The sequence below is a fragment of the Triturus cristatus genome, chromosome 10 (assembly GCF_964204655.1).
Source record: "Triturus cristatus chromosome 10, aTriCri1.1, whole genome shotgun sequence".
NCBI classification, from domain to species: domain Eukaryota; kingdom Metazoa; phylum Chordata; class Amphibia; order Caudata; family Salamandridae; genus Triturus; species Triturus cristatus.
In genome coordinates, this window is record NC_140593.1 from 139902982 (window position 1) to 139915593 (window position 12612).

At 47.3% G+C, this 12612-nt stretch overlaps 1 protein-coding gene across 2 annotated transcripts in view; it reads left to right on the top strand.

The window, feature by feature from the left end:
- Positions 1-12612, top strand: part of ATP2C1 (ATPase secretory pathway Ca2+ transporting 1) — an 831636-nt gene that overhangs the window by 153127 nt on the left and 665897 nt on the right. The gene's annotated exons all lie outside the window — the stretch shown is intronic.

The following is a 12612-nucleotide window of genomic DNA, read 5'->3' on the forward strand; positions in this document are numbered from 1 at the left end:
CTTTGAATGCTGGGGGGCAGTGACTGTTATCACTGGAACCTATGGAGATGAACAGACATTAAACATAGTTTTTCAACACTTACCTGCCTCAGCATGAGCACTACAGTTCTGTTTCAGCAAGGTGTGTCTGTGGCCCACGCTTAAAGTGGAGACATCGGCCTCAAAGTCAGCGGGTGGATACAGAGTGCTTCCTTGCAGTGACTAGGCCTGCCTTCGACATAAGTCCAGTGCGGGAGGCTCACAGTGTATGTGGTATCATGGGCACTAGACCTGCATTAGGACTAATAATTGACAACCAGAATGAGTGCTAGCAGTTATCTGGAGTGAGGGCATGTGCACCCAGCCCCTTTTTACTGACAGGGTCACCTGACTTGTGATGCCTATAGGAATGGGAGTTGGGAAGTGTAAGACACCCCTCTTAGGGGAGGGGGCTGAACAGTAAAGCATCCTCAGGGGAAATTAAAAATAAATTAAACAACATTGTGAGTCTATCAGCCGCAGAGTCAATGAGCAGGGCAGTGGTGTACAACTAGACAAACAGTGCCCACTGCAACAGGGCTTTGGCTCTCCAACTCTAAATGTAACCTGATGGTTAGTCAGGGAACAAGCAATGATACATATTGATACAGAGTGGTGAGATCAGCTTATTATGACCAATGGCATGCTCTGCAGTGAGATGCCAGGAAGACAGGGTTCAGGCCACCTTGCTGATGCTTTGAACAATTCATGGTTCTTGTCCAAAAGTTGTAACTGTGCATAGAGAGTATTGCTGCAGTCATGCTGAATGCAGTGCAAAGTTTTCTTCTCCATTGATTGTCTCACATGAAACTTATCAATAAATTTCTCACGTCTCCCTCTGGGGCACTCTGACTCCAGTATCCTTCAGTGCAGCAGCGCCAACTCCATCTCTTGCGTGTATAGGTACCTTAGACATGTCGTCAAAAGACTGCTTGTAGGCCGTACTGGGGTTTATATGCATCACATGTGACTGCTGCAGGACCTCCAAAGACCCATTGCCCAGTCGCTCATGGAACACTTTAGAGCTAGTGGACTACCACGGTCAAGGTGTGTTAAAGACTGGACCAGGCTACAGATAGAGAAAGCAGACAGAACATCACTGGTCCCCTGTGGCTCTGGATTGCCACAAATATGTCTTGGCCTTTGGTGTGATACTGAGGTCCTGACTTGTTCTATTGCAATGCGCTCTGCAGGTAGAAACAGTGATGCGCTTTTAAAGGAGATGGCAGGATGATATTGGCAGCTAGGTGAAATGACATGGAGGCCTCTATTGCCCTTAATTGATTTTAGCAGGAGAAGTTAACTGTGAGACACATACAATGGTGATTCTGTGGTGTGAGTATACCTATCATAAAACTTTTTTCATGGCTGTAACTTCTACTTGGCTGTCAATGACTTGCCCACAGATGTGCAGAGACTTTTCCATTTTGTGTCAAGAGTGTGTGATGCTAACCAGATTGAATTCTGTGGATCTGTGAGTTGCTGGTGCTGAGTATGTGTGAATCAAAATGAGCGTGATTGAGTGAATGTACATGGGCATGAGTGAGAATGTAGTCTTAGGTGAGCAAATCTGAGGTTGGCCCTGGGACACAGAAGGTAAATCTTGGCTTATTAGTGGCACCCATGGCAAAATACTGATGCTGGCACACTGGGTGCAATTCTTAGCATGACAGCTAGCATACAGGAGGTAATTCTTGGCGTAATGGACATCATGGTAACATACTGGTACTGGCATGCTACAGGTAATTTTTGGTATACTGGGTACCCATGGAAAAATGCTGGAAATGACATAGTTGAGGAAGTTCTTGGCATAAGGGGCACACAAGCAAAATTCAGGCGCTAAAACATTAAACCTAATTCTTAGCATAAGTGAGGACAACCATGGAATATGCAAGGGGGCACTGATGACAAAGTTCTGGACCAGAGATATTAGAGGCAATTGTTTACAAAGGGGTCTTGCATGGAATATAGAAAGCAGTGATGTAAACATTCGGGCATACTGTATGTCATGTTTGGCATTGGAAGGCACCCATGGCATATGGGGGTAATCATGACAAAATTCTGGCCTGGCACAATAGAGGTAATTTTTGACAAATGGGGCGGCACTGATAGCACATTTTGAAAAAAGTGGGGCAACTCCTGAGGAGTGTCCGGTTTCATTGACTTTGCACATCAAGAAAACTATTTGAATATTTAATGAGTGCCCTTTAAAAGTCCATGGGATTTTAGCAAATGTATCCAAAGATTATGCTGTAAAATGCACTGTTTGACCCCAATCTTTTCAAACTGTTTATTGTGATGTCATCAGGGTTTATGTCATGTGAACCCTTCCTGGGAAGATTCATGATCAAAGGTCATATTATGTCACATCTTGTGATGTCAATAAGGTCAAATGGTGTGTTATGTCACCCCTACTACTCATGCTAGCCCTTTACCAACTCACCGTCCTTCATCTATGGTGTCTTGCCTCTCATTGGTCGATGGGTGCACTCTGCACCCACAGCTATCAGTACAAGTCGGTTATGGTGGTGATCTTCATGTGTGATGTAAAAAAAAGGCACTATGACACAGTAAACTGTGGCCGCATCATAGAGCTTTATTTATATTCAGCCGTGCTGCACATGGAAGAAAAAAACCTTCACAAAGCCAATAGATCTTGCAAAACTAAATGTATTGGCTTTGTCAGTGCTTGTTATTGACAAGGTCACCTGACTGGTGATGCATTTGAAGGATGGGTATAGGCAGGGGCAGCTCCTTCGCTAAGGCAGAGGAGCGTCGCCCCCCTGCTTGGAGAGCCGGAGAAAATAAAAATAAATTGATAATAACCATGTTATCATTTTAGTTTTCACTACAGGGCTAGGTTAGGGTGTGGCAGGACTGGGGTCACAGGGGGAGGAGTGGTTTGCACTCCATAAGTGTGCATGACTGTTTGGCCAAACAGTCATGTGCAATTTACATGTTCCCCACCAGGCTGCAATACAGTTGATAATGGCTTAGGAAAGGGAGCCTGTTTCCTTCCTGCTTCTGCCAAAGCTGAGGAGAGGATGGCGTGAGAAAGGACCGACAACAAGGGGAGACTAGAAAAAAGTGAGCACGGCCCTGGTTAGGTTTCTCTAAAGAGGTGGGTATTCAGAATGGATTTGAGAGAATCATCTGAAGTTGCGCTTCTGATATGCTCAAGGAGAAGGTTACAGAGTTTTGGGGCTAGATTAAAAACAAGCATTAAAAATGCAATAGGTCTCGCCTTTGATTAAGTTAAAGCCATTTGCTTTGCTATACAATACCATTAGCAAAGCAAATGGCTTTAACTTAATCAAAGTGGGGAGGAAGCACACATGGGTGAGCACATCATGGTGGAAAGTGGGAGGAAGCACACAGGGTGAGCACATCAAGGAGCGACGTGGGGAGGAAGCACACAAGGGTGAGCACATAACGGTGGGAAGTGGGGAGGAAGCAAACAAGGGTGAGCACATCACGGAGGGAAGTGGGAAGGAAGCACACTGGGTGAGCACATGACGGAGGGAAGTGGGGAGGAAGCAGACAGGGAGAGCACATCACAGAGGGAAGTGGGAAGAAGCACACAGGGTGAGCACATCATGGAGGGAAGTGGGAAGAAGCACACAAGGGTGAGCACATCACGGAGGGAAGTGGGGAGGAAGCAAACAAGGGTGAGCACATCACGGAGGGAAGTGGGGAGGAAGCACACACATGCACAGGGATTGGCAGCGTCCTCCGTAAGTGGAGGGGGGACTGGTTTCCTCCATACATGGGGGAGGAGGGCTGTGTCTCCATGGAACCCCTGAGCCTCACGGACACCAGACTCACAATGCAAAGCACGCCTCACCTACCTTGAATTCTGAAGCTACTGTCATTTCCCCAATGACCTGCAATAGTCACGTGAACAGCTGCTCCTCAAGGCCCTGCAGTTGCTCCTTAAGGCGCTGCACTTCCTGGTGAGGGGCCACAGTGGGCACCTTAGTCCTCAACAGCTGCTTGGGGTGGCGCGAGGCAACACACCCTGAACGTAAACATGTTTTGAGCTGTTCAACAATGAGGACACTAAAACCTTGGAGTGGGGGTGGGGGGCTTAAAATTTGTTTGGATGCGGTAATGCAACATCACGGAGGGAAGTGGGGAGGAAGCACACATGGGTGAGCACATCACGGAGGGAATTGGGGAGGAAGCACACAGGGTGAGCACATCATGGAGGGAAGTGGGGAGGAAGCACACATGGGTGAGCACATCACGGAGGGAAGTGGGGAGGAAGCACACAGGGTGAGCACATCATGAAGGGAAGTGGGGAGGAAGCACACATGAATGAGCACATCACGGAGTGAAGTGGGAGGAAGCACACATGGGTGAGCACATCACGGAGGGAAGTGGGGAGGAAGCACACAGGGTGAGCACATCATGGAGGGAAGTGGGGAGGAAGCACACATGGATGAGCACATCACGGAGAGAAGTGGGGAGGAGTACACATGGGTGAGCACATCACGGAGTGAAGTGGGAGGAAGCACACATGGGTGAGCACATCACGGAGGGAAGTGGGAGGAAGCACACAAGGGTGAGCCCATCACGGAGAGAAGTGGGGAGGAAGCACATAGGGTGAGTACATCACGGAGTGAAGTGGGGAGGAGTACACATGGGCGAGCACATCACGGAGTGAAGTGGGAGGAAGCACACATGGGTGAGCACATCACGGAGTGAAGTGGGGAGGAAGCACACATGAGTGAGCACATCACGGAGTGAAGTGGGAGGAAGCACACATGGGTGAGCACATCACGGAGAGAAGTGGGGAGGAAGCACACATGGATGAGCACATCACGGAGGGAATTGGGGAGGAAGCACACATGGGTGAGCAGATCACGGAGTGAAGTGGGGAGGAAGCACACATGAGTGAGCATATCACAGAGGGAATTGGGGAGGAAGCACACATGGGTGAGCACATCACTGAGGGAAGTGGAGAGGAAGCACACAGGTTGAGCACATCACAGAGGGAAGTGGGGAGGAAGCACACAGGGTGAGCACATTACGAGAGAAGTGGGGAGGAAGCACACAGGGTGAGCACATCACGGAGGGAAGTGGGAGGAAGCACACATGGGTGAGCACATCACGGAGGAAAGTGGGGAGGAAGCACACATGGGTGAGCACATCATGGAGGGAAGTTGGGAGGAAGCACACAGGGTGAGCAACGAGAGAGATGTAGTGGCCCGCTTGTATGATTAGCAGCAAGGGTGGTAGCACGATTTCCAGGGGTGTTGTATTTGCATGCTAGCATCGCGTGGCCCCTTAGTTTGAGAAGAACTGCTGTCTTGCGATGCTGGCTTCTAACTGCGGGTTGGACTGACGGGCCTCTGATTGGCTTTCACGACGCACCGAAGGCAGACGAGCCCGTCCAAATGGGCCGGCTCAAAAAGCCAAAAGTAAACGTCACGAACAGCTCTTTTCCAATGGCTGGCCACCGTTTAGCATAAACGGTGACGCCAGCCAATGGAAAAGAGGACCGGGGCTTAAAGCCCTTTACAGAAAATACCCCAAAACATTAAATCTCGCCAGCGAGACTGCGCATGTGCGCAGCCCACACCAGCCGAGACCTAAAAAGGAGCGACCACCCACTCTAGCCTTGTTGATCTTGGGGATTCATAGCAAGTTATGAATGGCTGAGTGCAGTGCTCTGCGAGGGTGGTATGTTTTAATTTTATTGCAGATATACGTTGGGTCTTTCCCTAGGGTGGCCCTATACGTTATCCTCAAAGCTTTAAACGTTATTATTTGATTAACAGGAAGCCAAATAAGGCTTTTCAAACCGTTTCGAATTGATTGCCATTTAGGAACATTCAGAACTAGTATGGCTGCTGCCTTCTGGACCCGCTTCAGCCTGTTTATCAGTACTTGGGGAGATCATAAAAGCAGCACGTTGGCATACTCAAGTCTAGGTGTGATCAATGCATGAATAATAATTTTTCTAGTGTGTTCAGGCAGGAATTTGAGTGTCTTTCTTAAAGATTTCAACAGGGAGAAGCAAACTCTTGCAGTAGTATTGACATGTGGTTTGAAAGATACAGCATTGTCTAGCTTCACCCCTACATTTTTGGCAGTAGTGGAAGGAGCCGGAGGGGAATGCCTAGGTCAGTAGGCCACAAATGAGCCAAGTTCGATATTGGGGATGCACTAAATATCAAACTCTCTCACATTTTTCCAAGTTTAAGCAGAGAAAGCTTTTGTGCATCCACTCAGCCCCTGCTGATAGACAGCCTTAAAAATTTGCTGAAACCGAGACATCCAGGTGTTCGAAAGCAAACATCAACTGGGTGTCATCAGCATAGGACACAATGTTGAAACCCCACACTTGAACTATGGCAGCAAGGGAGCCATGTAGATATTGAAGAGACTAGGGATCAAGGCTGAGCCCTGTGGTCCTCCGCAATTAAGTGCTCTATAGCCCAATCTAAAAGGGTAAAGATAAACTGCTTGCTTTCGGTTGAAAAAAAAGAATTTGATCCATTTCCACACATTGCTGACAATGCCTGCATTGTCCAGCCATTGCAAAAAAATATGATGTGACACAGTTCAAAAGCAGCCAATAGGTCTACCAAAATCATAATGGTATTTGTGCCCAGATCGAGTTGGATTTTGATTAACTCTGTTACTTCTAAAAGTGCTGTCTCTGTACTGAAGCCAAACTTGGAAAGATGTAGGTTAGTCTCCTCAATAAAATTGGTAATATGGTGATTCACCATAGATTCCAGCATCTTTCCAGATGCAGAGGGAAGAGAGATGGGTCTATAATTGACTAGACATGTGGGGTATAGGTTAGGCTTCTTTTATTAAAGAGGCAAGACCAACGCCTCCTTCCAACATGCTAGTACGGACCCAAACTCAAGTGAAAGATTAAAGAGGGCACTGATCTCTGGGTTCAAGCACTGAGAAGCAATCCCTTTTGAGTATATGTGGTGGGCATAGGTCCAAGGGAGAGCCCAAATGCGCTTTTAGGATTCAACTCTCAGAATCCTTCATAGAGAGCTTTTCGAAGTAAGGGAGTTGGGAGTTCAACATTTGGGACATGGGGCAAGGTGACACTGACACAGCTTCTTTGGTATTAGAGAATTTGGAGTACATGTTGAGCACCTTATTATGAAAAAATTCACATAGGTTATTGACAAACTCCTGTGATGGCAGCGTAGTTTGGTTTTATACAGATGGATTTAGCAAAAACGTTAACAATTTTCAAAATTATTTGAGGTGCATTTTATACTTCGTTGATTTGTTTGGTAAAAAAACAGGCTTTACCTTTTTTTATGTTTTTTCAAAACTGTTTGATGGCTAGTTTATACCTGAGTTTATCTTCGTCCAAATAGTTGCACTGTCATTTCCTCTCTACCATTTTGCACTTTAGTTTTACCGCTTTAAGTATGGCAGAAAACCAAGGTGCGGAAATGGAAGTCCTTCTTCTTTTTTCTCTCTCTTAAAGTAATTATGTCATTAAGAATGGTCTTTAAATCGGAATTGAAGGTGGATACTGCTACATCAATATCTTCAGATTGGCTGACCACTACTTGTGAGAAAGCCATTTTTAAAGTAGAGTCAGCGATGGAGTGCTAATGGTGGTATGAAGATAGCTTAACCTTTTTTGGCCCATGTTGGGGTTGCTCTAAGCTGAAAGGAGTTACGGAGTAAAATTAGACAAAATCACATAAAGCATATGCCCCCCTTTGTGTGTAGGTCTTTTTACTCTCTGCGGTAGGCTGAGGTCTGTCAGGGCTTCAATGAGCTGTTCTGCTTTGCAGTTATGGTCATCCACATGTAGTACAATCGTCCAGTATCATAAAGTTATCATGTTGTAGACAAAAGGGCATGATTGCGGAAGACAATGTTTTGCCGAACTTAGTATCAGGATTAGGGGGATGGTAAATGAGGGGTCCTGAAAAAAGAAAAATTGTCATAAATGTTAATAGTAAAGGAGAGAGCCTCGATACTGTTTGCTAAGCCTAAGGACAGGCTATTGCAGAGAAACTTGGATCGATAGATAATGGCTGCCCCTCCTCCTGTTTTGGCTACTCTATCTAGGTGGGAAATTGAGTAGACAACAGGAATCGCAAGGGCGAGATCAGGACCTCACCAGGGGTTAAGCCACATTTCTGAAAGGAAAATAATGTTCCAGTAATTATCATATAAAATGCTCCAGATTTTGAAATTGTGTTTGTGTAATTACCTTACATTGATCAATCATGCTTTAAGGTCCTGTATTTAGTCTCATCGGCGCAATAACTTCTTATGTGGCCCAGGGTCAGCCTGTTACAACTCATGGCAAGAGAGCAGGGATCACTGGCAGGATAGAAGCCGCAAACCGAGCAGAAATATGTGCTGCTTGAGTGATGGCTCTAGGTGGAGGAGTATGCACATCTAGATGGCTGCCAGTCTAAGAGGGCCTCTTTACTGTAAGAAATCAATCTTACCAGTCCTGGCTGGAAACGGGCAGCATGGCTGGCGCTGGTCGCGTTCTGTGTGTGGACAGGCGCCGACTGGCTTGTCTTCGGCGGGCCTGTTATGCACTTCCATCCGTGTGTCTTGTTTCCGCCTGTCAGATTCCATCTGACAGTGGTGAGTTCTTGGATACCGAGGCGAAAGCCTCATTACTACACATTAATTTTGAGTTTTTTAGTCGCTGTTAAGGTTGTCTTATTGATGTGTGACGCTTTGTCACAGTTGAGGTTGGATCACAAGGTCAGCGCTGTGATGTAGAAGGATTTAGGGGATAGCCCTTCCTCTTCAGAACAACTACAGTGGGCAAGAGCGGAAGCGGAGCTCTGACTGACTCCCTTATTCCGCCATATTATGTCCGCTCATGTGTTCACCACTTAAGTTTAGCACCCACCGTGACAGTATTGTAAATTGTCACCAGTAAGTCTCAGCTCCCCTTAAAGTGATTTAGAGCTTCAGGGCTTTAACAGTTAAAAACAATTAAAACATTGAAAATGAATTTTAGATTCAAAACAATGGTGACAGTTAAAAATATTAACCCAAAGCAAGTCTCAGGTCCCCTTGAAAGTGTCAGCGCCTAAAATTAAGTGCTATGCCTAAAATTAAAGCGAAGAGTTAACAAGCAGCAATCATTCAAACTGCTACGCTTAAAATGACCTGCGCGTCCGGGCTTATGTGCACATTATGTAGAATGAGGTAGGAGATAGCCCTGCTCCTTCAGAAAAACTAGAGCGGGCAAGAGCGGAAGCAGAGCTCTGACTGACTCCATTATTCTGCCAAGCAGTACAGACTTAGAGATCAATACCTGTTGGCATGATTATCTAGTGTGCTCACAGAGATGCATGAACAATACCAGGGCCCAGATTTACAAATATATGTTCTGTCTGGGTTGCATCACTTTAGTAGCACAGCCCTGATGCAGAGTCCACTTTAACATTTAATAAACCATACGAAGTTACATGGCTATGCTTGGTTTAGTAAATAAAAAGTAACGTAAGGCTGCACTAGTAATGCAAGGCAGGGCACTGCCTTGCATTATGTTGCATCAAGTTTGCTTTACTTGGATGAAGCATAAAGGCCATCATTTGGAAGGAAAAAGGAGGGAGATTTTGAAAAATAAATCGGGGGAATTCATTTTCCCCTTTGAATTGTATTTAACTTGAAGCAATTTTAGGTGGGATACTGCTGAAATAAACCCATTTTTGGCTTTAAACATCGGGAGTCTCCTATCTCAGTCGGTTGTGATGTAATGTGTGGTGGAGCATGGGTGTTCCAGTGAATCCACCCATGTATTTTCAAGCAAACCCACATTTACAAAGATTTGTAAACCTGCGTTTCTGTCAAAATGCTGTGCTTACCCAGCAGAGATGTAACGAGGATAAATATATTTGTCTCTACTCATTAGTTCCTTTTTCAATGAGCGATGCATTTCGCAACTCAAGAGAGGAATAAGCCTCCAATGATTATTTTTGTTCACCTTCCTGCACAAAAACAATCCTACCTGTGATGCAAGCACCTTTGTGCCACATCGCAAGGGTGCCTGCATGTGCATTAGGCAGCCACAAGTGCGCCAGCACTAGGAGAGAACCCACCTGCCTGTGTCAGAATGCGGCATAATGGCCAGTGCTGCTGAATTTGGAACTGGGGAGCCAGGTTTGAGTCTCGGCGTTTGCTCAACATCCTATAATTCTGGGCAAATCACTTAACCCCTTCGCCGCAGCACGAATTTTGCCGCGTTGCTGGGGGGGTTCAGGGTGAGCGCGGAGCCGCCATGCTCGTGACGGAACCACTCCGTCATGAGCCACGGGCGCGCTGTGCTCATGACGGAGTGGTTCCGTCACGACTCCGCCCACTTGCATTGTTCGCCCGCACAGGCGGGGAATCAGCGCCGCGTGGGCGGAGCGGCCGCAACGGCCAGCATGATGGAACCACTCCGTCATGAGCACGCTCATGACGGAGTGGTTCCGTCATGAGCAGGCAAGGGGCTAATCTTCCTGTGCCTAAGAAACAAAGAAATATTTCGTTCTTGTATAATGTAAGTAGTGGTGCTCATATAAAGCGCTCGAATACGTTTCGGTTGAGTTTGCGCTATATAAAATTGCAAGCAGGGCCGGCTCCAGGGCAGTGCGACCGCACCGGGCGTTGACTTGGGGTCGGGCGTTGTGAGAAGTTGGCCTGGCATATGCTGGTCACTAGTTATAGTGGCCACCTTGCACCAGTCCAATTCGACTCTTATGGCAGATAGGTTTAAGACAACCTTTTAACGAAAGCTATCCTAGTGGTAGCTGTGGAGAGCAGCCTTCAGGCTAAGTCTCTGAGGAATGTAAAGCAGCTTGTTTTACCTTATAATCTCTTGAATTACCAAATGAAAGGACACCACACAGGTATATATATCAAATATATATGTATTTATTTCTAGACACACTCTACTAATCTCTTTATGAGATTAGAAGCCAGGTACACATTCAAATGTCAACGTTTCTCAATAAATTAAGCACAAATATGGCTGGAGCCCTAGGGGCGTACCAGACCATATAGGGCCTGGGGAATCGCTGGGGCTTCACTACTGCAGTGTTAGCAGGTAAGTAACAAGCCCACGGGAGATGCGTGCAGTGGGTGAACACAGCCGCGGGTTCCCTATTGATTATAATGGAGCAAGTCGCGGTTGGATTTTTAAAGTTCTAGGGTACTTCGAGGAAGTCAACAAGCAAGCCACTTACAAGGTAAGTACTTCAAGGGCCAACACACACTTGGGCACTGGAGTGCACGAGTTACCTCACCCAGGGAAGCCCAGTGCATAGGTGTCTTTTGGTGTCAGGTCGAGTCGCTGTTTTCAACGGAGTCCAAAGAAGACTTGCTGCTTGTGACGACTGAAGAAGTGTCCGGTTGAATCCGAAGATGGATTGAAGATGTAGAAGACCTGAAAATTGAAGGGACAGTGTTCAAGGTCACTTGCCACTGACCGGTGGCCAGCAAGATGGATGACCACCGACGTCGCGTCGATTCAGGTTGTCGATGGTGTTTTGACTCTTCGCTCACAAGGTCCAGGAGAGATCGACGATGACCAACAGCTGGATTCGGAGTGTCCTACAACGTCTGCAGCTGATGACGGTATCGGCAACCGGATTGGAGCCAACAAGCCTTGGCAACTGCAAGTCTCGTAGAGACTGAAGAAAGTCGATGGTGCAGACCAGCAAGGTCTGATGGACTCACCAAGCAAGGGTAAGTGAGGGCAGGCCTGGAGCAACCAGGAGAGCCCTTTGAGTCGATGAGAAAGGCTTCGGGGACCCACTAGCCAACGGGCAAGTAATCGCGAAGACGCCTCTTCAGGAAATGCTTCACAGGAGCCCACGGTCACTCGGGACGGGGTAGGCCGCTGATTTTTGGTGCAAGATCTGCTGGAGGCTTGGGCCACAAATGGTCCAATGTACAAGTTCTAGAACGTTGTTTAGGGTTTGCACTCGACAATAGTGCACGGTCACCGGGTATTGCTGTTCCTCGTCACTCGTGGGGTCCACTCGCCACAGCTTCGCTGGGGACTCACAATTGCCGTCGAGAAGTCAGGAAATCCACTTCCGGGGCAGCAGGGACTTTGAACTCCGGCGGGAGCGGGAAAGTTTGCAACCGTTGATTAAGGTTTTTGGTGCCTGCCAAGCAGGGGAGTCACTCCTTGAGTCCAAGGGAGATTCTTCTGTCTTCCAAAGGTAGTGGAACGTCGAAGGGCCAGGATTCTTCTTTGTAGAGCGTCATCCATCTGCTTTGCAATGGCAATGCTTGCTATCTTATAGTGAAGATAGGGGAGGGACTAGCTCTATGACCACTCCTCTAGGAGGGTCAGGGTAGGGGGTGGTTACACCCACTTTCCTTTGTCCAGTTTCGCGCCAGAGCAGGGACAGTTAGCCCCTGAACCGGTTTGAGCTGGCATATGCACAGAGGAGCCTACTGCTCCCCCAGTGCAGGACTTCAAAGCACTCTAAGAGTGCACCCACCCATCCCCAATTCACTAAATCCTGTCTGGAAGGTGGTGACACCTCCCTGTGACAGGATGCCTTTTGTTGGGCTTCCTCCACTGCGAGTTTCGGTCAGCAGCAGAAGGGCAGCCCAGTGTCTGTG